Source organism: Prinia subflava, chromosome 4 (assembly GCF_021018805.1).
Source record: "Prinia subflava isolate CZ2003 ecotype Zambia chromosome 4, Cam_Psub_1.2, whole genome shotgun sequence".
Classification (NCBI taxonomy): domain Eukaryota; kingdom Metazoa; phylum Chordata; class Aves; order Passeriformes; family Cisticolidae; genus Prinia; species Prinia subflava.
The window spans coordinates 5103382-5124299 of NC_086250.1; the positions used below are offsets into that span (position 1 = coordinate 5103382).

The following is a 20918-nucleotide window of genomic DNA, read 5'->3' on the forward strand; positions in this document are numbered from 1 at the left end:
GCCAAGGGATTTCACCTCGTCCTTGAGAGACAGAGAGCGAGAAGGGGGAAGGGGTGGGAAGAAGGGGGGAGAGAAAGGAAGAGCTCACCAAACACCCATCTCCCGGTCCCTCCCCGCACCTCTGGCTCTCCCCACCCCGCCAGTGTCTCACTTAGCACCCCGCGCCCGGAGGAGACATGACAGACAGCGGGTAGGTGCGCGACTGCCGCCGTTTTAACTTTGTTCCTGCCCGGGGGCGTTCGGCGCTCGGCGCCCCGCGGGGCTCCGGGGGCGGGCGGGGTGGGCGCCGCCGGCGGGGCGGGGGAGGCGGCGGGGCCGGCTGTCAGCCCAGCTCGGCCGGCTTCCTCCCGGGCGCTCGCACACCTCCCGAAGTTTGGCACAACTTGTCACGCCCCCCCCCCCTTTCCTCCTCCTCCTCCTCCTCCTCCTCCTCCTGCTCCTGCTGCCGCCGCTGCCGCCGGGGCTGGGGGCGGGCGGGGGCGGTCCGGCCGCGGTGCCCGCGTGTGTGGCGGGGCAGCGGCTGCTTCGCGCCCTGCCCGGGCATGGCTCAGCCCTCGGGATCCCGGCGGAGCCGGCGGACGGGAAGCTTTAAATTATTGTAATTGCCTCTCCGTGCGTGAGTGCCGAGCGGCGGCGGCCGCCGCGCCGCTGCCGGGGAGCGCGCAGGGGCGAGCGGGGGGCACGGCGGGCACCGCTCCGGCGCCGGGGTGGGGGGCACCGGCGTGAGCATCCTTACGGATTTCTGCCTGGCACCGTCCTCGCTTCTGCCCGAGCAGGAGGGTGGCTGTTCGGAAGCGTGCTGAAGGCTCTCGGTTCGCTCGTTTCGGCTGTTTTCCCCCTCAAAAAGAAAGCGGGTCATGGGAAAAGCGACCTCCCCGTCAGGGTGCGGAGCGCGGCCGCGCTCGTCCCCGCGGGTCCCCAGGCGCTGGGAGCGAGCGCTGCCTTCTCTGAAAAGTTAGGGGACTTTATTCCAGCCCGACTGCGATCCTAGAATAACCGGAGCCGCTCGCCGGGAGGAACGTGATCGGCTTTTCCCAGGGGATGGCAGGCTGCCTCAGCCCTGTACTTTGGTCAAGGGTAGAACCAATAGCGAGCTGTGGGATTTTGGGTAATAAGTGTGGGAATCTGCGAGAGGAGTAGGTCTAAGAGTGATTTGTTTTCTTACTGCTCATGAATAATGGCCTCGAGCTTTTTTTTTTTTTTTTTTTTTTTTTTACAAAAAAAAAAAACCAAAACAGGCCAACGAAATAGGCACGTGGGAGATTTGTAGGCGTTCAACATCGCAATCATCATCAGCAGCAATACAGTAGGGACATCCAGGAGGATGGTGTCTGATGAGAGCTGCTTTCTCTGAGAGGCTGGCATCACATGCTGGCACAGGTAGCATTTGCTATCGTTGCTAACATTGACCTCTTCTAAAAGGAAAGCCAGCAATAGCCTAAAATTAGAGAGAAAATGTTTTTGGTTGATTTTTTTTTTATTTTTAATAGAGCTGCATTTTATTCCATCTCTGTCAAAGAGTGAAATATTAAGTGTAATTCAGATTAGGGAAGGAAGTTTGATTCCAGCTGTAGAGCTGTAGGATAATGTGTTCTGGCTTTCATCCTTCAAGTTTAAATCCAGCTAGCTGTGTGCAGCCTTGCTGAAGTGAGCCACTCAGATTAAAAGGCGATTCTTATGAAGAACTAGTCTAGTAAAAAAGTTTTTCATCAAAGTATTTTATAACCTGGAATTTACCTGAAAACAGCTACTTGTATCTGCTGTTCCTAATCCTTCCCAGACCTGGAAGATACATTATTGCCTCAGAAATTAATTCTTTATCCTGCAAGCTATACCATTTACAGCTATCAAACTGGAATTGCAAAGGGAGATATTTTAAATTTAGCTATAATATCTGTCCAGGTTAGAGCCAGCTTTGTTTTACAAGGCTTCTGCAGCTGAAGAGGGAGAGGCTGGCACGGATGTGTTGCATCTTTCAAATGGATATCATGTCTATTCTGACATGATTTGAACATGAAAACCCAATAAACACATGGTCATTATGCATGGAAATCTCACAGCAGAGCTTTCTGCTTGCACTTAGACTGTTTTGGTTGAGAGTTACACTATAAGGAGCACAAGACTTGAAAGCTGCAAGTGGCTTGTGTAAACAGATGGACATTTGAGATGTATTGATGGTTTCAAGTTAATTCAGTTAACATGTGGGTGCACATGTATTTAATTTAGCCTAGTGTAAGTTTTTGTAAGCAATGGCAGCTCATATGTGCTTTTTAGAAAGAAAATAAGAGCCTGTGGATTTTGAATCTGTAGATCTTGGAGCTGCAGCTGTAGAGGCTCTTGGGGGCTGTGACCATCCTGTTATCATGATCTTGTAGGCCCAGGTGAGACTTAACAGAGAGCTTAACTTTTTCACTGAAGTTCACAGAATTCAGCTAGCAGCCGAATTTTGAAATGGTAAGGTACCCTGTGCTGAGAAAACACAAAAGTGCTTAAACACATCTTCCTGCACTCTTATCGTACGTGCTGCTTGCTAGAATCAGTTAGGTTGAGCAATATCATTAAACTGCCAGCCCCGTTGTTTACAGTGGGATAGTTCCTCAATGCTCAGGGTGAAGAAACCCAGCAGTTTTTCTGTTGCTCACGGTAAAGACGTGTTCCAGGAAGGTTTGTAAGTGGTGGAGCTCTCGCTGCACAAGGCACGGGAGGAGACTGGGATTTGGCATCTCCAGCAGTGCTGCTGTACAGCAGTCGTGTGCAGGAGCTTTGTTTTTGCCTGCAGTTCCTACTTACCCTGAGATAAAACACTCTGATGTTGGCATATGATACACTGAAGAAGCCAGATCGTTTGTTGAAAAATAAGAACTGCAGCATTTAGGAGAAAGTAAATGAACAGTCCTTCTAAAAATACAGCAGTATGCTAAAATATTGCCAAAGCACTGCTCTGACGCTGTTGTAAGCTGTCATATTTTTTTGACCATTATAAATAGATTAGTTTTATTACGAGGATTTTTTTCGTATTAGCGAAGAAGTTTTCTTTTTCCTGTTTTCAACATGAGGATCCTCACATGTTCCCTGAACAGGCAGAGCTGTGCACATACAGAAGGCAGTGGGAATGTAGCTGGTGAAGAATTGGGCATCTGGACCCTACTGAATTGGCCCTCATAAAGCCTTTAAGCCTCCTGTACTGTAAGTTCAGGGGTTTTTGTAATCTGTTTTGCTCATATTCTCCATATCTTCAAGAGATTAGATATGGTCCGGTTAATCACGTAGGATATGTTATGTAGTCAAGTTCAGACCCAAATTTGGTTTACACAGCATTTGAATTGAGGCTGGAAACAAGAGTGAGCTCCTTCCCAGCACCACTGAAGCACTGGGGCCTTTGGAGAATTGTCTTTCTTTTTTCATGTTGTGCCCAGACCCAAAGTAAATTTCCTTTCAATTTTGTGACCAAACAGGACACAGGGAAAGGACTAGGGAAATTTGCAGCCAGATCTGCTTCATTTTGGGAAATCTGCTAACAGATAACACATTCACGGCAAGGTCAGAGCATCAGGCTTGCCTTCTGCTGCTGGTCATGCTGCACTTCCACCTCCTTTGGGCACTGCGTGGAGAGCAGAGGCTGCCTGTAAAGTGAATTTTCAATGATTTACGTTCAGTGGAGTCCACATGGTGCTGGCTGCACCGTGGACATCCTGGATAAGTGTGTGAGGACCACTCTTGCAGTGCCTTTCCCCAGGTCTCCGGCCTCTTCAGGCACGTGGTGAATGCACAGGGACAGGCACTGTACACTCTGTGTGTGTAAATTCATTGTCTGAACAAGTTTTTTATTGCACTCATCCTTTCTGGCTGCACAGTTTCTAGGTGAGGAGACCGTACACTTCATGACAGCCTGAGGAGGGTCTCCTATAATATTTCTGACAGCTTTATTTTCTGTCTCCTCCAGCCTCTTTCTTTTCCTTTGAGCTGCAAGCATAGATTGAAACGCAGGTAATACATAAGAGGATCCTTTAATATTGGCTATTTTCAGAGGCACAAAGGACAATTACTTTCTCTTCCTACTAACCTCCTGCTGGCTTCCTAGCTGCTTGGGAGGCTAGTGATTTTAAGAATACCACTTTACCCGGTGCATCAAATACGGAGCAAATCTTTGCTCACCAAGATCCCAGTTCCTGCATCCCGTGGTAACACCAAAAATTGAACTTGAGTGGCCCAGAGCGCCAGCCCCTACTGTGAAGACTCATACAACCATCAGCACTTTTGAGAGTTAAATTTGATCCATTGGCCCTGAGCTGTGCTGACAATTGCCAGCTAAAAGACTTTTCAGCGAATTGTCCTTTAATAGAACTCTTCCCCCCCATTCCCATTTCCTGTTGTTCTTTTAAATAAAAAGAAATCCTGGTGACAAAGCTAAAGTGTATTCTGTCATTATTGTTTGAAGAATAAAGTATTCGTCTATATTTCAAGGAAATTAATTGCCTGAAAAGTGCAGGTCAGAGTTATTTTGCAAGGATAGTGTTCTTCACTACTGCAAAACCTCAAGGAAAAATCCTCACACTATTCAAATTATATATTTTTGTACTAGTTTTTGATCCTTTGAATGATTATAGTTAAAATACATGGGAAAGTCAGTACTGTATTAATTCTGCAGTGGTGTGAGAAAGGACACTGAACACGTAGACCTCTCTATTTTGGTTTGTGAGCATGTTCTGAGGGAAACTGAGCGGGCTCAATGGGCCAGTGCAAATCAGTGACATTTTGTAGCTTCTGCAAGGAGCAGTTTTACAGAAGAGGAGCCAAATAAGACTGCATCTCGTAGAGGAGTGATTTCTAGTGTTGTGTCCTGGTGCCTAGAAAGGTAATCCAGGTTTTACTTGAAGTGAGTCTGAAAGGTTTTAGGAATGCTCGTGTCTAACTCAGCAGACTTAGATTTGCCCTATGTACACAGAACTTGGCTTTGCCACTCCAAGCCTTGTGGGATGTGTAAGGTCTAACTGGAGTGTTACTAAAATTGTATTTAGGGTCTTACTTACTACTGCTCTTAGTGGCAGTGATATTGTATTTAATTTAATTTAATTTAATTTAATTTAAAGACATATTCTCAGCACTGGCTTTTGGGTTAGGCAGGTTAGAAGGATGGCTAGGACAGCAAAGATGGGATAGGGTGGATTTGCCAGCTCATAGCTGAGCTCCTCCTACTTTAAGTTGCTTTGCCCATGTTTTGCAGAAGAAGGGACAAAATTCAGTTAAGCTTGCTCTGCTCAGAAGCTTTGAAACAGATGTAAATACGGCTTGCAGTATCTTCAGTTTCTATAGGGAGTAAGTGAACAAAACAGGTTTAAATTAAACTGAGTGCCATATTGTGGTGTGTAGCAGTCAGTCTAAAGATACATTTAATTAAACTGGTTCGATTTCTAAACTAGGACTATGGAGTCTACCTTTTACACTACTGTAAAATCCTTGTGTGTGAGTAACCTTTCAGTGCAATGAAAAAGACTAGGGGGGACACTTGTGATCCTCAGCTAACCAATTAAATATTTACTTAATAAGGATCTAGAAGTTAATTTTACAGTCCATTTTTTAAAAAATGAAAGCAAAATACCTATTATATGGCTAAGTCAGTGCCTTTAGTCAGTGAATAGAAGAGTTGCTTTTCTTAGCTGGGAACACCATTTTAATGTCACAACCGACCTTCTAGCAGGAGATTAGTCCTAATAGACCAGGTTTGTACTGAAAAAGATTCAGAAACCATTAGAGAAGAGAATTAGAAAATGATAGAAAATGAATGGTTTTCGAGTGATTTCAGAGCAGATTGAATTAAAGCCATACACTGACTTCTGTATTAAAGAATTCTTTACTGAAACGAAAGTACCTATTCTGTAACATAGGTAACATAGGATTATTCCACCAAATCACACACTGGTGGAGTCCCCACCACTGGCTCTGGAAGGAGCTTGGGGACATTGAGGTACCCAGGGAAAGGCAGCTGTTGTGGCACTCTGTGTGCTGTCCCTGTGTGACATCCAGGAGCACAAAACTGCCTTTCCACTGAGCTTGCTCCTTAGGCTGTGGCATTAAAGATCATGCTACTCATGTTGATATATAGGCAAATGCATAAATATTATCAAGACATGCAGTGCATGTGCCAATTACACTGGTGTTTAATAAATTGAACACACCTGCCAGGAAGCTATGCAAAATATATAAAAAGTCACAGAAAAGGGAATGTGTTCATGCAACGCTCTGCTTTGCAAATTCAAATCTGGAAGAGGAGCGCGTTCAGTAGGAGATACTGTGCTCCTTTCTGTGCTTCAGATTGATGTTATATCTGTAATTGTATGCAGGCAGCTGCCAGGAGCGGGACAGAAGGATTTTGAGGAAACAGAGCAATTTGTTCCGACTCCCGGGAATTTGGGTTTGTTTGGTGGCACCATGGGGCATTAAGCACGCTGTGGCTGAGATTTACAAATATTGGACAATTAATTAGTTCAGGTTTGGGAGTCACACACAGATTACTCAGTCAGTGTGTGCACAACTAGGGTGAGCGTTGATGGAACTTGTTGGTGAGATCCGTTCTGAGCCTCCTGTAGATGGGAAAGACAGGGCTGGGATAGAAATAGTGAAGTGCTTGTCACTTCTGTAAAACAGTTTCCAATTGAAACCTGAAATTATATATAATGAGGCATTCCCATAAACAGGGTTGCCGTAGGTAAGTAGCAGTTTGCACAGGATGATGGAAGTTTTTCCACTGTAGAGGAATAATATTAATTCTCATGAGAGGCTACAAATGAGTAAATGCTGATGAATATGTACAAATGTGTATGTGTGAGTTTAGTGCTTCTGAAAGGCAATTCTGAAAGACAGTTCTGGAAGCTGAGGGCCTCTCTTTGCCAGCAAAGTGCCTTGGAGGAAAGCAGCCCAGTAACAGTGTGGGGTGATCCCCTGGGATGTGCTCTGTGGGCAGCCCCTGAAAGCAGGGGAGAGGATGGGGGCCAGGTCTGCACCCACATGAGGCCCTCTCAGTAAAAGGTGTGGAGAGGACACATCCAGTAGATGCCAAACACATTTAAAACGTGTGCTTGGATACTTCATGTGGGTGCTTGCCTCCTACCCCAGTCACAAGATGCCATCAGAGCAGTATCTTGCTCTGTGTGGGACACAGATCTTTGAATGAGGGCAGTGCATGTGATTTTATAAGGAGCACCTTCTACAATATCTCAATATTGCACCTTCTACAGATGTCCCACTATTCTTTTAATAACTCATGCCCTGTGCTGGCACAGAAAGTGGCTCCTAGTCAGAAGCAACAAGCTGAAATGGGGCAGAAAATGGAGAAAGCAACAGATTCTAATCCTTAAGGTGTATTGGAGGTAAAGGTGTGGGTCCCAGGGTGTGAATAGCAGCAGAGGTTCCATACCCAAGCACCTCTACCATACAAACACAGCATAAAGGAGTAGGTGTAAAAGGCAGGATGGAAGAAAAATGCTGTAGCACAATAGTAAAAGGTTTTAGGAATGCGAGATTTTTTTTTCTTGCTTTGCTTAGTTTTAAATTCTGAGGTTTTATAAGAAAAAGGAAAATACCTACTTGTATAACTACAGTTTTCTGTAATTATTTTTCTCTCAGCACCTGAGTGTGAGTTGTAGAAGTGTGTTTTATGGCCCTGTTTAAGAACAATATTTAAGTATAGGCTTGGCTTTAGAAATGTGGCTTAGTTCATTTAAATTAAGCAAAATATGAGTTTACACAAGTGTGGTGTTAGTTGGATAAATGAGATTTCAATGCAGCTAAGTCCCATTTTTGAAGACCTTGCAGACAGTGCCCCACTGACCTTCAGGGTGGTTTAGTCACCTAAGTCCTTCTAACAATGGGGAAAAGCAAAAAGTTCATTTCCTGAGTTATCTGTGTTGTTAAACACTGCTCTGAAAACTTGTGGGGACTGCGAGTGTGAGAGGCATCATCCAGGACCTCCAGTGACTGCAGGATTTACATGGATTCCAGTTTTAAGGAGTGATACTGAGGACATTGTAATGTCCTCATTAAATTAAATTTAATTAATTAAAATGAATTCTCATAATAGTAGCAGAATTTGGGTTCTCTAAGTCCTTCTACAGTTTTGTTTTGTGTCACTGGGGATGTTGGTAAGGTGGGCTCGGTCAGTGCCAGCAGCAGACTGGGGCAGTCGTGGTTTCATATGGTTGAAAACCTTCAGGATGGAGGTTTGTCTGGAGTTATTTAGGGTTTTTTCAGGGTTTGCTAGGGTTGGTTTGGTAGGTTGTATTTCTCTGATTGTATTTCAGTTTGTGTTTTGTTGTTAAGAACGTCTGTGTTCATTTTATAATGCTTTCTGGTCTTTTTTTCCTGGTTTGATATACCAGATCAGTAAAATCTTCTTGAGGCTGATCCTTTGTGGTTCCCTCTGTTAATGAGGAGGGGTTTGCTGCAGAAAGTGTTGCAAAGAAAGAACTCTCATCTTCCCATTGACGAGTCACCTTATGAGGCCAAAACCTTGCATGTGAGAGCAAAGCCCAGAGATGGGAGGGGAGCATTCCAGGCCTGGTGTTGTACCTGCTGCTGTCAAGGCAGAATTTGCTGTTTGTTTTGGTTTATTGATGCCATTGAGGTGGTGAGGCTGTGGTTATCCACTTGAGTGTGCATCCACATGGGATTTTGAAAAGTGCAGAAAGCAGTTCAGCAGGCGGTGTTCAGTGATGTTCTGTGGGCTTGGAACACAGCTGTTTCCAAACCCAGCTGTTTCAAGTAAAAAAGTGACAAAAAACTTAAAAAAAAAAATCTGACTGAACTGTTGTTTTGCTATTAGTTTCCTTTATTTAGCAGGATGAGGTTTTGCCCTCTCTCAGGCTGTTCAGAAAGTGTGGAGTCTTTTCAGTGTCCTAACAGGCTTTGGTTCAGCCCCTTGTACAGTTCCCCATGTAGAGCTTTTGTTTGTTACAGCTCCAGCTCAGCAGAGCAATGAGTGGGGTGTTTCTGTGGAGCTGGGGACTTCTTTGTATTGACTCAAACACACAGTGTAAAGAAAATGGGGATGTGTGTCGGGAGGCAAATGAAAGCATATTGTTTTTTATAAAGTGTCACCTGCAATGCGTTTCTAAATAAACCTCTGTATGGCCATGTATGGTTTTTTTTGGGTTTTTTTTTTCACTTGAAAGACACTATCTTCTTCTTCTAAACATTTGCACAGCAAAGTAATGCATTATTGCATTTTCATAAATAATTGAAAAGCAACTTAAAAGAAAGTAGGCCAACAGAAAAAAAAAAGAGAAAGTGTCGGTTTCAAATTTGAAAGAAGAAAAATATGTTTCCTTCTTGATAGCAAGTCAGTTAAATGTTATTAAATCCCATTTTCCCACCCTGACATGACCAAAGACAAATCTGAAATTTGACAGTTTCATTTGAAAGAGAGAGAAATGGGGGAAAAGGTTTTGAAATGCTGAGTTTGTTTGGATTGTTTCTCCTTTTTTTTTTTTTTTTTTTTTCTTTTTTAAATTCCCCCCCCCCCCCATAAGAAAGGAATTGTGACCCCTTATCAGTCTGCAAGTCACTGAGGAGCAAATCTCTGGAGGTCTGCGTGTTGGCTCCTCAGTGCCATTTGCCGTGCTGGGCTGTAATAATGCAAGTTATTTTAGAACTGTGCATACGTTAGTGTTCTGGCGCAGCATGATACAATAATGTGTGAAAAAGCATAAAATCACACCTTGGTGAAACTTGCAGATTTCCTGCATAATCCGACAGTGAGCACTTGTCAGGTTTTGACTATATGTAAAGTGAGAATAAAGTTTTCAGAAGCACAGCGCAAGCCTTGGATGCATTTTGAATGGCTGTGCAGGGATTTTGGCCCTGACGTGGCTCCGAATGTGCCTGGCTTCAAGTCCCACTTCAGTCCCACTGCAGCCAGCAGGTCTCTCTTGCTGCTTGAAATCTGGCAAATGCTTCAAGCCCTTTGCTGAACGGGAGCTTTAATTTCACTGGCGCTGAGGAAGACCAAAGAGTCTCAGTAAATAATTTCTTAAAAACCATCAATGACTTGGACAGTTTTCAGGTAACAGAGTGGGATGGATGTGGTGGCACAAGCAGGTGTTGGCTGTGGGGATGGTTTATGTCCATGGGTCTCTTCACTGCTCTGTTGGTCCCAAGCTGGTGTGGCTGTGGAAAGATGGACAGATAAGTGGGAATATTCACTTTTTAATGCTCTCGGTGCAAGGTGAGGACCAGCAGGGTCTGTCCCTGGTTTTTGCTGTACCAAAGGTTAGAGGGAATTGCTGGGGGAGCTCCTTCCATCAGGCAGGAGGCCTGGCCAGTAAGTCCCAGCAGTCCTTTTCTGGCAAGGGGATCAACAGATCAGTGATTGCCTGCATTAATGTGTTGTTTAATATGCTTTAATTAGAGCTGTTCCAAGAGTCTACCCCAGCGAAGATAAGCTTCATGCAACTGATCTGTCCTCCAGAGCAAAAAATGTGCATTCCCTCCTGCTTTCCTCCGAGCTTTACTCTGTCTCCTTTCATTTTTTATAACCAGTGAGGCTGTGTTTCAAGTCCCTGCCCACCATTTCCAAAATGTGTGATATATTTGTTAAGGATTTGGAATTTGGGATGCTTCGATATAACTTTGTGTAGGTTTTGTAGAAACACCTGACATGTGTGTTTAGTTCCTAAACACCTTCTGTGCTTGATTTATCCTCACAGGTTGTCAAGGTATTCAGATGACCTGAAACTGAGGAAGTGAGAGGGAGCTCAGCTGGCAAAAGTCTGACATTGAGTCTGACTGCGGCTCAAATTTGTTTTGCAGAGTTGAGCCCGGGCTGCGTAGGCGGTGAAGAAAGCCTTCTGCACTTCACCATTGTATCCAAAAAGCTCTGAGCAGCACCGTTTCCTTGCAGGTGATGAATAACCTAGTTAGCTCACATTGGTTCAATCCAGTGACAGCTCTCCTCAGAGAAGGAATTTGTGAGGCCAGGCTCATGGGTGGGGATGCTGTGGGGGTTCTTTGGGAGGTCAGAGAAGCCACGGCTTGGCCCATCTGACAGGGACCACCAGCACCAGTTGCTTCTTTGCTTTTGACACTGCTGTGTGTCGTGCCTCAGCAGCTTGGCAGGTTCAAAACCTTCACCCTTGCTGGGGGTATTTTGAAGGTCCTGCGATCACCAGCTGGGATCACCCGGGGCAGGCAGATCTTGAGGCTGGATGTGTACAGGATGCTCACAAACCAGAGTGTGCTGTCACAGAATTTCCCATCCCTTTGGCTGCCCTGACAGTGTCTCCTGGGCTGTGAGGCCAGGCCTGTCTGTCCTGGGAGCTGTCTTGTCTAGGCTGGAGGAGACTTTCTGGGCAGAAGACAGTCGTGCTGTCGATACAGCACAGCGTGCATCACTGTTTGTGTTATTACTGTTTTACATTTGTATTTGTAGGAAGAGCATATTGATGACTGCGTGTTAAAACTCTGTCTTTTAGTGCCTTGCTTTCTTTCCGAAAAAGGAAGAAAGCTACATTCTTACTTGGAAAAACACAGAGTTACACTGGAGCGAGTACGAGTGCTGTGCTCATGCATGATCAGATGCAGGCAGATTAGGGCACGGTGTATAAATTGCCTTCGTGTTCGTTGGGTTAGCACCTGTCAAATAAGTGATTACAGGCGTTGGCACAGCTCTCCTCCCCATAATCGCTGTGAAACAGGGATGGAAATGTAACAGATGCCATTTAATATGGACCAGCACCTAGGCTCTGTCTCGGGATCTGGCTCTTCTTGCCTCATGGCCAAAGTTTCTTAGCATCTCTTTTGCTTTAATTCCTCAGTAGTTATAAATGGAGATAATAGTGCTCACTCGCTTTACAGGAGGCTTCTGAGGCTCTTTGGTTTATCATTTGGGATCCTTTGATGAAAGATAAGAAGTATGTGCTAGAGCATTAATGATAAGATTAAATTGAAAAATTCTGTTGAGATCGAGGAAAATTACTGCTCCTAGATGAGCTTCGCTTTGCTGGGTGGTGTTAAACTTCTGCAGGAAGTAATTTTTTCAGAGACTGTGTTGGGGTGTCATTTCCTGGGATTTTTTAATTTGTTAACTGACAAGGCTTTTTGATACCAGGCTCTACACTTCAAGTCCTGTTGAAGAGCAAATGAAGTGTTGTGATGCTATTTTTTGCAGCATAGGAGTCTACGGTGACTCATTTAGTGTTTGTAATGCCTGTGACAGATTAAAAAAATGAAATCAGTTATTCCCAGTGAGATGGATACACTCAGCCAGACCCTATTTGAGAATTATTTGCTGCACTGTTAAGACCAAAGTACACATCTTCCCCCTCCCCCCTGAAAGAATCCAGCTTATCATGAAATGTTTATCAGAGCCATATAAACATTTCTTGACTGCCGAATTTTGAAGGGAAATTCTTTTGGTCTAACATATGTATTGCAAGCAAAACTCTTCACAGATTTTTTTGAAAAAAATATAATTAGCTTGGTTGCAGCCCTACTTATAACCAAGCATGCCAGCATCTGGCAAGGGTACGGCGATCTGGGAATTCACTGCTTGAAGCCTTGGAACAAAGTGTTCTGATCCGACCCCAGGCACTGAGTCCAGGGCTTGAACTGGAATCTTCAGGAGCAGAGAAGTCTTAAGTGTCTGGAAAATTGGCCTGTTGAGTCACCACACAGGCACTAAAACAAAACTAATTTTAAGCAGGTCAGAGTTCAGTGATTCCCTCTGGAATCTAATTTTTTTTTCCCCTAAAAAAAAAAAAGAAGTCTCATGTTTTAAGTGAAAAGGGTCAAAGTTGATGCACTGCTACAATTTTTGAATGCTTTCCCTTAAGAACAGCCACCCAGGCTAGGATTAGCATGAAGGGCTGCTAGGCTGGCACTTCAGGGTCTGGGTTAAAAATATTTTAAAGCAGTAAATGCAGTCAGAACAGAGACAGAGATCCCTGGGAGCCTTCCTATTCAAAAATGTGTAAGCTCAGGGCAGCAACTGCAATGTAATTTAGGGCAGTATATGCTTCATAGCTTTGGAGAATATTGCCTCTTGTTAATGTTGCATTGGAGGACAGTGGGATAGTAGTAATTTTAGAAAGGTGGTATTCCTGTTTGTTTTACATTGGAAACTTCAGAATAAATGAAAGGAAGCATCAACTGAGGAAGAAGCGTAGCTGCCGAAACCCAGCAATGAATCCATCTCTGAGCAGGCTGTAGAAACGCCAGGGGAAAGTGGGTACAGAAACATTTTCCTGGGAATGCAGCTGCAAAGGGAGCGTGGCAGACAAAGGCAAAATCAGGTACGTACTTTAAAAGGCATGTGGGCAAACTTCTGTGTGAGAGCCCAGTGAGGAGCCTGCTCCCATTAAATTACAGAATGTTTGGGGGGATCAAATGACAGGACGATTGTATTGCTTTTCCATTGCTGAGGAAGTGGGACTGTCTATAAGCAGGGGTGATTCAAATAGCTCTTCAAAAAAGTGTGGCTTGCGAGAGGGAGGGAGATTTTTCATTCCCATTTCTTTATTAAGATAATTTCCTTCTTTTCCCCTTTGGGTCTTGCCAAGTTTGCTTTACATTTGCAAGTGAAAAGGATGGATCTGGGCTACCCAAGGAAGCTTGGATCTGAAGCCTGTTTGTGTCAGGCACTGTGGGCTTGGTGATCTGTGTTTATCTCTGAGGAAATAGCCCTGCTTGCACAACAGGGCAAATGCAATGCGCAGATGTCAGAGCTGCTAGAGCAGAGAGGGCTGTCTAGGAAAAGCGATGCCAAACCTAATGGTGGAGTGGAACAGGAGCAGCTAGGACTCCTGGCTTCCTCCCTGTGCCTTTCCATGGCTGTAGGAAAATCTCCAGGCCAGACAGAAAGCTCCTTGTTCCTCGCAGTGAGCTGTAGCTCATGAGGACTGTTCTGGTGATAGGAGGATATTTTTATGAATGTTTACCCGCATAGGGGTGCAAAGATTTGTGTGCTCTGGTCACCAGTGCAGCAGCCAGAATGGTCTGTGAAATAACACTGCCTCCCCTGGACTGCCCCTTCCTTCAGTGTGCAGGAATCTCGGAGAATGTGGATTTTGGAGTGAAGGAGCTATAAAGCTGAAATTTATTAGGAGAACCGCAGCCTGCCTTGCTACTACATGAAGTTATTGGAGTGCTTCTGCTGTGGTATTCCTGCAGGTACACAAGGCACAGGGATTTAAATGGGAGGATGTGTGAGGCTCTGAGATCCAATTTGTCTTCCAGGTTACAGCAAGGCTTCATTTTTCCCAGGCTTAACAAGTAGCAACCATAGTTTACTAAAATATTTATTTATATTTAGTGCAAACTTACTGACACGCAGTTGGTTTAAGATCACGGTTTATAGCCCTTTGAAGTCTACGTGTCTGAAGGAAAGAGAAATGCTTGGGATAAGCTGAACTTGAATTAATCGTGTAGGCAGATACAGATTGAATTTCCTGTGTGGCTCATTTTGCTAAGGGAGCAAGTCAAGCAATGAGTAATGCTAGGCCAACTTGTATCACAACAGGAGGTGGTGTAGCTTTCGTGCAAAATAGCCTGGTTCACTGAATCTGAATTATTGACCAGCTCTCCAGACTTCAGGGATGATGGTGGTTCTGAAGGAAAAAAAGTTAATTTATGATTTGTATAGCTTTATGATTTACAATTGGGAAGGTGGGATAAATCACACCAGACTTCCCGCCCTGAAACTTTAATCTGCAGCGATTTGAAACTTAAAAACTGCAAAATATTTAAAGGTTCAGATTTATATTTTCCATTTTGAATGCTGTGTTTCTTTTCCCTAAATTGTGACCCAGTGGAAACTTTGCCATAAGGAAGAATTTTAGGGAGCCAAGAGGCAAAATGTGTTTTGGGTAGCTCCCAAACACAGTATTTTTCTGTTTGTTTGAACTCTGCATTTGTAATTCCACAGTTGTCCTTGTATCCAGCCCCTTTTAAATCGTCTCTTAGCACAGGAGAGTTGCAGTGTGTGCATGCTGTGCTGATCCTTTTTGTTTAACTCACAATGCTTTGCTCTCAAACTGGCTATCAGAATATGATGGGTCAACAGGATCGTTCTCTTTAGCATGAAGCACACCTGAAATATCTGCTTAGGTACTGCTTGTGATTTCTCAGCAAATATTCAGCCCAGTGGGGAGCTGCAGGACTCACCTCCATCTCCCAAGGGTTAACAGTAACCTATAATAATAATCTTGTGGCACAAAAATGCTTCTTTTTATGCATTACCTATTTCCAGAGGCCTAATTTAGGTTTTGTATCAAAATGGATATCACAAACGCTCGAGCTTCCTGCTGGGAATGAAAGTGCTACCAAGAGACTCTGTTCTCTGTTATTCCCCTGGTGTCCAGGAGGGGTGAGCAGGCAAGGAAACAATTGCTGATATCTGTAGCAGTAAGTATAAATAGTAGCAGGACGGGTTGCAAAGGTAAAATACTTTGACAGTATTGTTTGTGTGAAAGTCTGGCCCTTGCTTTTAGTTAAAATATATACATGTGTGTGTGTAAATATATGTGTTTTCATATTGGGGCCAAATTTATATCTTGATGAGAAGAAAGTTTGGTATATTTTATATATATATACACACAAAAAAATTGCCTGTCATCAAAAGAAAAGGATTTTGTTATGGTGTAAAATGAAGTTATGTTCATACTTAAATACACAGGCAGCTACACTCAAAGATCAGCACACGAGTGTCCCTGCTCTCTCCGTGCATGTTTCATGCCATGTTCTGCTGTAGATCCAGTGGAACTGTTTCCATCACTTGCTTTCCTCAAGGATCTTTCTGTTGAATGTTTTCATGTAAAAAAGTCATGTTTGGATATTTTGTTGTTGTTGTAAGAAGATGGAACAAGGAAAACAAAAGCCAGATTAAACTTTTTTTTGAGGTCAAAAATGCTTGCTGAACAACCCAGATAGTTTCTCTCTCCTTGGTATTGATTTTCCATTGGAAGAACACGAGGAAGGAGAAGGAAGGCTTTAGCAAAACCCACAAAACACTCATGTTTCTAAATTTCCTGGCAGTTGCTATTTTTCCTTCTCTTTTTTTGAAAAACTTATGTCAAATTTGTCCCAAACCTTTGCCTCCTTCCCCTCTCCCTGATCCCTGCTTTTGGTGGCAGGGCAATCCCTGTGGCAGAAGCCATTCTGCTCTCCCAGTCTCTGGAGGGAAGGGATTCCCAGGCTTCTTGTTGCTCTGGTCTGGTGATGCCTTGGAAGGCTGGCCTGGAACAGAGACTGGACAGAGCTAAAGAATAAATAGATATTTATTGAAAGACCTCTGAGATACACCTTGGGCAGGACAGAGCCTGACCTGGGCTACACCCAAGGTGGACTAAGAATGGTCACAAAATGGATCACTGGTCACGAGATCTTATAAGTTTTTGTCTGTTTGCATATTGGGGTTGAATTGTCCAATTCCAGCTCCAGGCTGTGAGGTCCCATCCTTCTTGTTCCTCCCTTCAGCCACCCTTGTTTGTGCTTTTGGCCTGAAAGTTGTCCTGGGTGTGCAGCAGGAGAAGGATTTGTTTTGTGTCCCTGCTTTGTGAAGAGAGCTCGCCTGCACTTAATGTGAGGCTCAGAACTGCACCCCTGGGCAGCACAGAGTCTGAAAAACACAAAAGCTAAAACTGAAGGCATCACTGGCAGGTTGAGGTGCTGAAATTCAGATGGGTGAAAAGTGCTCCCCTGATGTGCCAGCCCTATGAGTGTAGACACCTGGGGTCTACCTGGGCATGAGGGAGAGAACAGGAATCCTGCCCAGTCCTAGGTGCAGGTGTGCCTTGGTGTGCTGGCAGACCCCAGGCTGCCCAGGCTGGATGTGCAGTGAGTTCTGGGGGTGACACGAGTGTGTGTGTGCCATGAGAACAGAGAGGGCAGAGCAGGGTGGGATCTATTCCATTGCTTTGAGCCTGCACAGGCACTGTTGTATTAGCCTGTCCCAGCGCCCAAGTGGTCCTCAAGGAGAGCAGCACTGGCCCACCCAAGTGCCAGGGTGAGTGTGGGGCAGGGCACAGAGAGCACGAGCACAGTCCCACTCTGCCTCTGCCATGCTCTGCCATGCTGGGGAAATCTCTTGACCTTTTGTTCCTTGGTTTTCTTGTGTTTAAGGACACACAGAGTTAACCATCACTCACGGGTTTTGCAATAATTAATTACCATTTCGACCAATTTGAGGACTCGTAACCCTAAATGAACAAGATCTTAATTGGTTCTTTTTCTTCGTATTTATGCTATAGGAAAAATCCACTCATTTATTTCCAAGCACATGACACACAAAAACTATCTTCACACTTCTGAGTGGAACTGGGGCTTGATGCCAAGGCTTTTTTTTTTGCCTAGAGAATATGGTATACTCGTACACTCAGATCGAATGGTACAACCTTACGGTTTCATTCGGGAGGTGGAAATTTTTTTCATTACTGTGTTTTTGTACTTAGAAACTGTAAATAGCTCTTCTCTTTGGTCAAATTCTTTGTCCTCATGACTGCACCCATTGCCAATGTCCTTCAGCATGTGAACATGTTTCTTTGGAGTAGCTCTAACTAGTAAATGGGATGTCTTTTCCCCCCATATTTCCTGCCATCTCCTTCTGCATTAATTATTTGGCTTAAAGAATCTGGGAATTAGGGAAGGAGAATGGAGAAAAAATATAATAGGGGTGCTTATCACCTTTTATCCTCTTTCTTTTGTGTGTGGAGAAGCCCTTGAGTGTATTAATTTGGGAATTAGGAGTAACTCCTGTCCCACACCTGATGCAGCCCTTTGGAAAGGCCATACAGTGCCCTGGGTTAATGTGGCTCATCGAGGAACAACAGAGTGAAGGAAGCCAGAGTTTGTGACTCCACATTTGCCATCATAGGAGAGTTAAATCAGAGCTAAGGGGCTTTTCTTTTGTGTTTTAATTTCCTTTGTTTTAAGAAAGTATTTTTTAAATGAAGTGGGGGAGGAGAGTAATATGCCAGTGACATGCTTTGGGATCTAAGGCTCCTTTGGACCCCATAGGATGTCAATGGACTCATTAAGATTTAGCCAAGTTTTATGCATTATTCATAATATACATTCACAGCATGCACCCTAAAGACTGTCTCCTGTGAATGCTTAGTCAGAATCATTTGCATTCTGTATTATGGATCCATAATATGGAATACATTTAGCTACATTTTGTGTATTATCCTTTACACTTATTTCCAGCCTTCACTGTTCTGGCATATGCAGCAAATGTTTAAACAATAGCATGCAGTTATGTTTTGTTGCACTATAAAAACTAATGCATAATAAGAACCCTGATGAAAATTAATTATTGCATAAGAGCAATGGACAGCTTTTTCCTCTTAGTAGCTTCAGTGACATTTTAAACTTACTTTTCTAACATGCTTAAGAAGTGTTTTAAATTCCGGGCTGATATTTTGTAAATTTTGTGTTTCAAATACACACAAAAATCATTTTTGATGTGCAAGGTTGGCAGGTGATAAAACATCAAATTGAAGCTGAGATGCTTAATAATCATAAGAGTCTTTTGCTGTGAGTTTACTCTAATCCTACGAACATTATTTCTGCTGTACATGACAAGACGAAAGAATCAACAAAACACCACATCAGAAAATTAATTCTCTTCCTGTCATCTAAAGCACTGAAGCTCCTCTATTTTCTTTTTCTCAGCTGCCAGTACATCATGGTGATGGGTCTGATCTCAGCTTTGCACTGATCCCCAGAGTGGCCCAGACATTTTCCTTATACACCTCTGCCTTAGTTTCCCCATGGGAAATGGTGCTCCTTAAATTCCTCTGTAGGAGCTGTCTATCCAGATTTACTTCTTCAGCACCCTGCCACTGCCAGTAGAGAATATTCCTGTTGGAAATGCTGCTCTTACAAAAAAATGGGATTTCTTCGGGGCCACATTTCAGTAGAGGGAAGACAGGAAGGTATGAGGATTATCATCCTGGTGCAGGATTGGTTAAGGGATCCCTTTTGTGAAGTGCTTTCCATTTTGGGGACCATGATAATATTTCTAGTTGCCAAAGCTTGCACAAGAAAACACCAGATGGGCAAAATCCAGGATCCTGTGGCATCCTTTGCAGATCCATTTCACTTGGGGAACTGCCCCTCTGTGTGTTTGGGAAGACATGGGTAATGTCAGCCCTTCTTCCATTTCATTTTTCAGGGAGGTGCTACAAGGCTGTGCAGGTTACAAAAAAAGCTGTTTGGGATGGGGATGTCCTTGTCTCAGGAGCCTGGCTCACACTGGGCAGGAGTGGTGCCCTGAGACTAAATATACACTGTATACTCAAGGGATATAAGTGACTTACTACGTCAAGTTCTTTGCAAATGTTGTAATACTTGAACAAAACCCAGTGCTTATCAAAACACTTCAAAAGGTCTTGATATCACATAAGATGGAAATGCTTTTTTTCCCATCATAGACTTAACACGGGAGAATGTTTTGGCAAAGTATGGTCAGGAGGAAAATAGTTGATATAAAATGAATTTAAAATCCTAAGGATTATTTATATTTACTTTTTTTCCACTAGGTTTTCAAAGCCACCTTTAGGTAGCATGCATACAGCATGCCCTGAGGATACAGTAGAGAGTTAGAAGGATTTTGCTGTGGCCCAGGCAAAGTGGAAACATGCTATCCTTTGGTCCAGAACTGTCTCTTGAGCTCTCAGTAGAGTAACACCTAAAATACAAACATTTTACTGCCTTTCTCTTCAAAAGAGATGAACGTAAGGCTTTTAATGAGATTTTTTTAATAAGTGAACTGAGAATTGTAAATTTGTAAATACATGTATTTTGCAGCATGCCATTGCTGTTACTTGTTTCTTTTGCTTACACATTGAGATGAACAGTTCATGATTTTTAATATGCATAGAAACAAAATATTTATTACTGCTTTTAGGTAAGATGTGATGGAGTGGAGTACTCTTCTCTGTGTAGTGTAGTAATAGTGTGTGTTGAGTGTAATAATGTGAAGTAAGAGTAATCATTGTAAAGGGAATATAATCTCTGAGAGCAAATGGCATTGGATGCATTGCCAGGTGATTTTATGTCTTGTGGAGCAAAGCTGCCTTTCCATTCCAGCTGCTGCATACATGGGACAAGGGACAGGAAAGAAAGACACAAGACATGAGGCTGAGATCCAGGTTTTTCCTCAGGTCTGTGCTGGAAGTTTTTCTTATTATCTTCTTGAATCTCAAGCTTTCCTTCCTTGCCCTCCCATATTCCCTCTTTTCTGCAGCTCATTGCAGCTCTGGCACCTCCCTGCTGTACCCTTGCAGGAGAAGGGAATGCAGGCGACCTGCCCCTGATTAGTACCAGCTGTGTTAATTACAATGCAGCCTCGCCCTGATGAGCCACAGCTGTATCCAGTAAAGATAAATGTGATAAAAGGGAGTGAGGGAGGGTGTGAGGGGGATCGTGAGGGAGGAGGAACCTTGAGGAACCTTGAGGAACCTTGAGGAACCTTGAGGAACCTTGAGGAACCTTGAGGAACCTTGAGGAACCTTGAGGAACCTTGAGGAACCTTGAGGAACCTTGAGGAACCTTGAGGAACCTTGAGGAACCTTGAGGAAGAAGGAGGATCCTGAGGAAGAGAGGACCATGAAGAAGAGGGATCCTGAGGAGAGAGAATCACTGCTGTGAGGTCAGTCTGGGTCTGCAGTTAGAGCCTGTTGTTGGAACCTGCAGTCAGAGGTTGTAAATTAATACAAGCAATCATAGTTTAGCTCTGTAAAAGCCAGCAGTCAGAGGCTGCAAGGGAAACCTCCAGTAGGAGCTGGCTGTAGCCAGAGTCAGGGAATGGTTGGAGTTAGAATGGCTAAGCTGTAAGGAGGAGCAATCCAGGGCCCTTTTCATGCTGTGATAAACAAGAAGTTTATATCTTGTCTCTAAGAGAGGACTGCTGTAACATACCCTTTCTT

At 43.8% G+C, this 20918-nt stretch overlaps 1 protein-coding gene across 5 annotated transcripts in view; it reads left to right on the forward strand.

Moving 5' to 3' along the window:
- SOX5 (SRY-box transcription factor 5) overlaps positions 1 to 20918 on the forward strand; it is a 600060-nt gene that overhangs the window by 1131 nt on the left and 578011 nt on the right. For 2 of the 5 annotated variants that reach the window (XM_063395243.1, XM_063395241.1), the window contains exon 1: positions 75 to 190. The exons of 2 other annotated variants lie outside the window; for them this stretch is intronic. The gene's annotated coding sequence lies outside the window, so the exon portion shown is untranslated. Of the gene's footprint in view, positions 1 to 74; positions 191 to 468; positions 599 to 20918 lie in introns of those variants that run through there. One more of the 5 variants, XM_063395245.1, reaches the window with a different exon arrangement.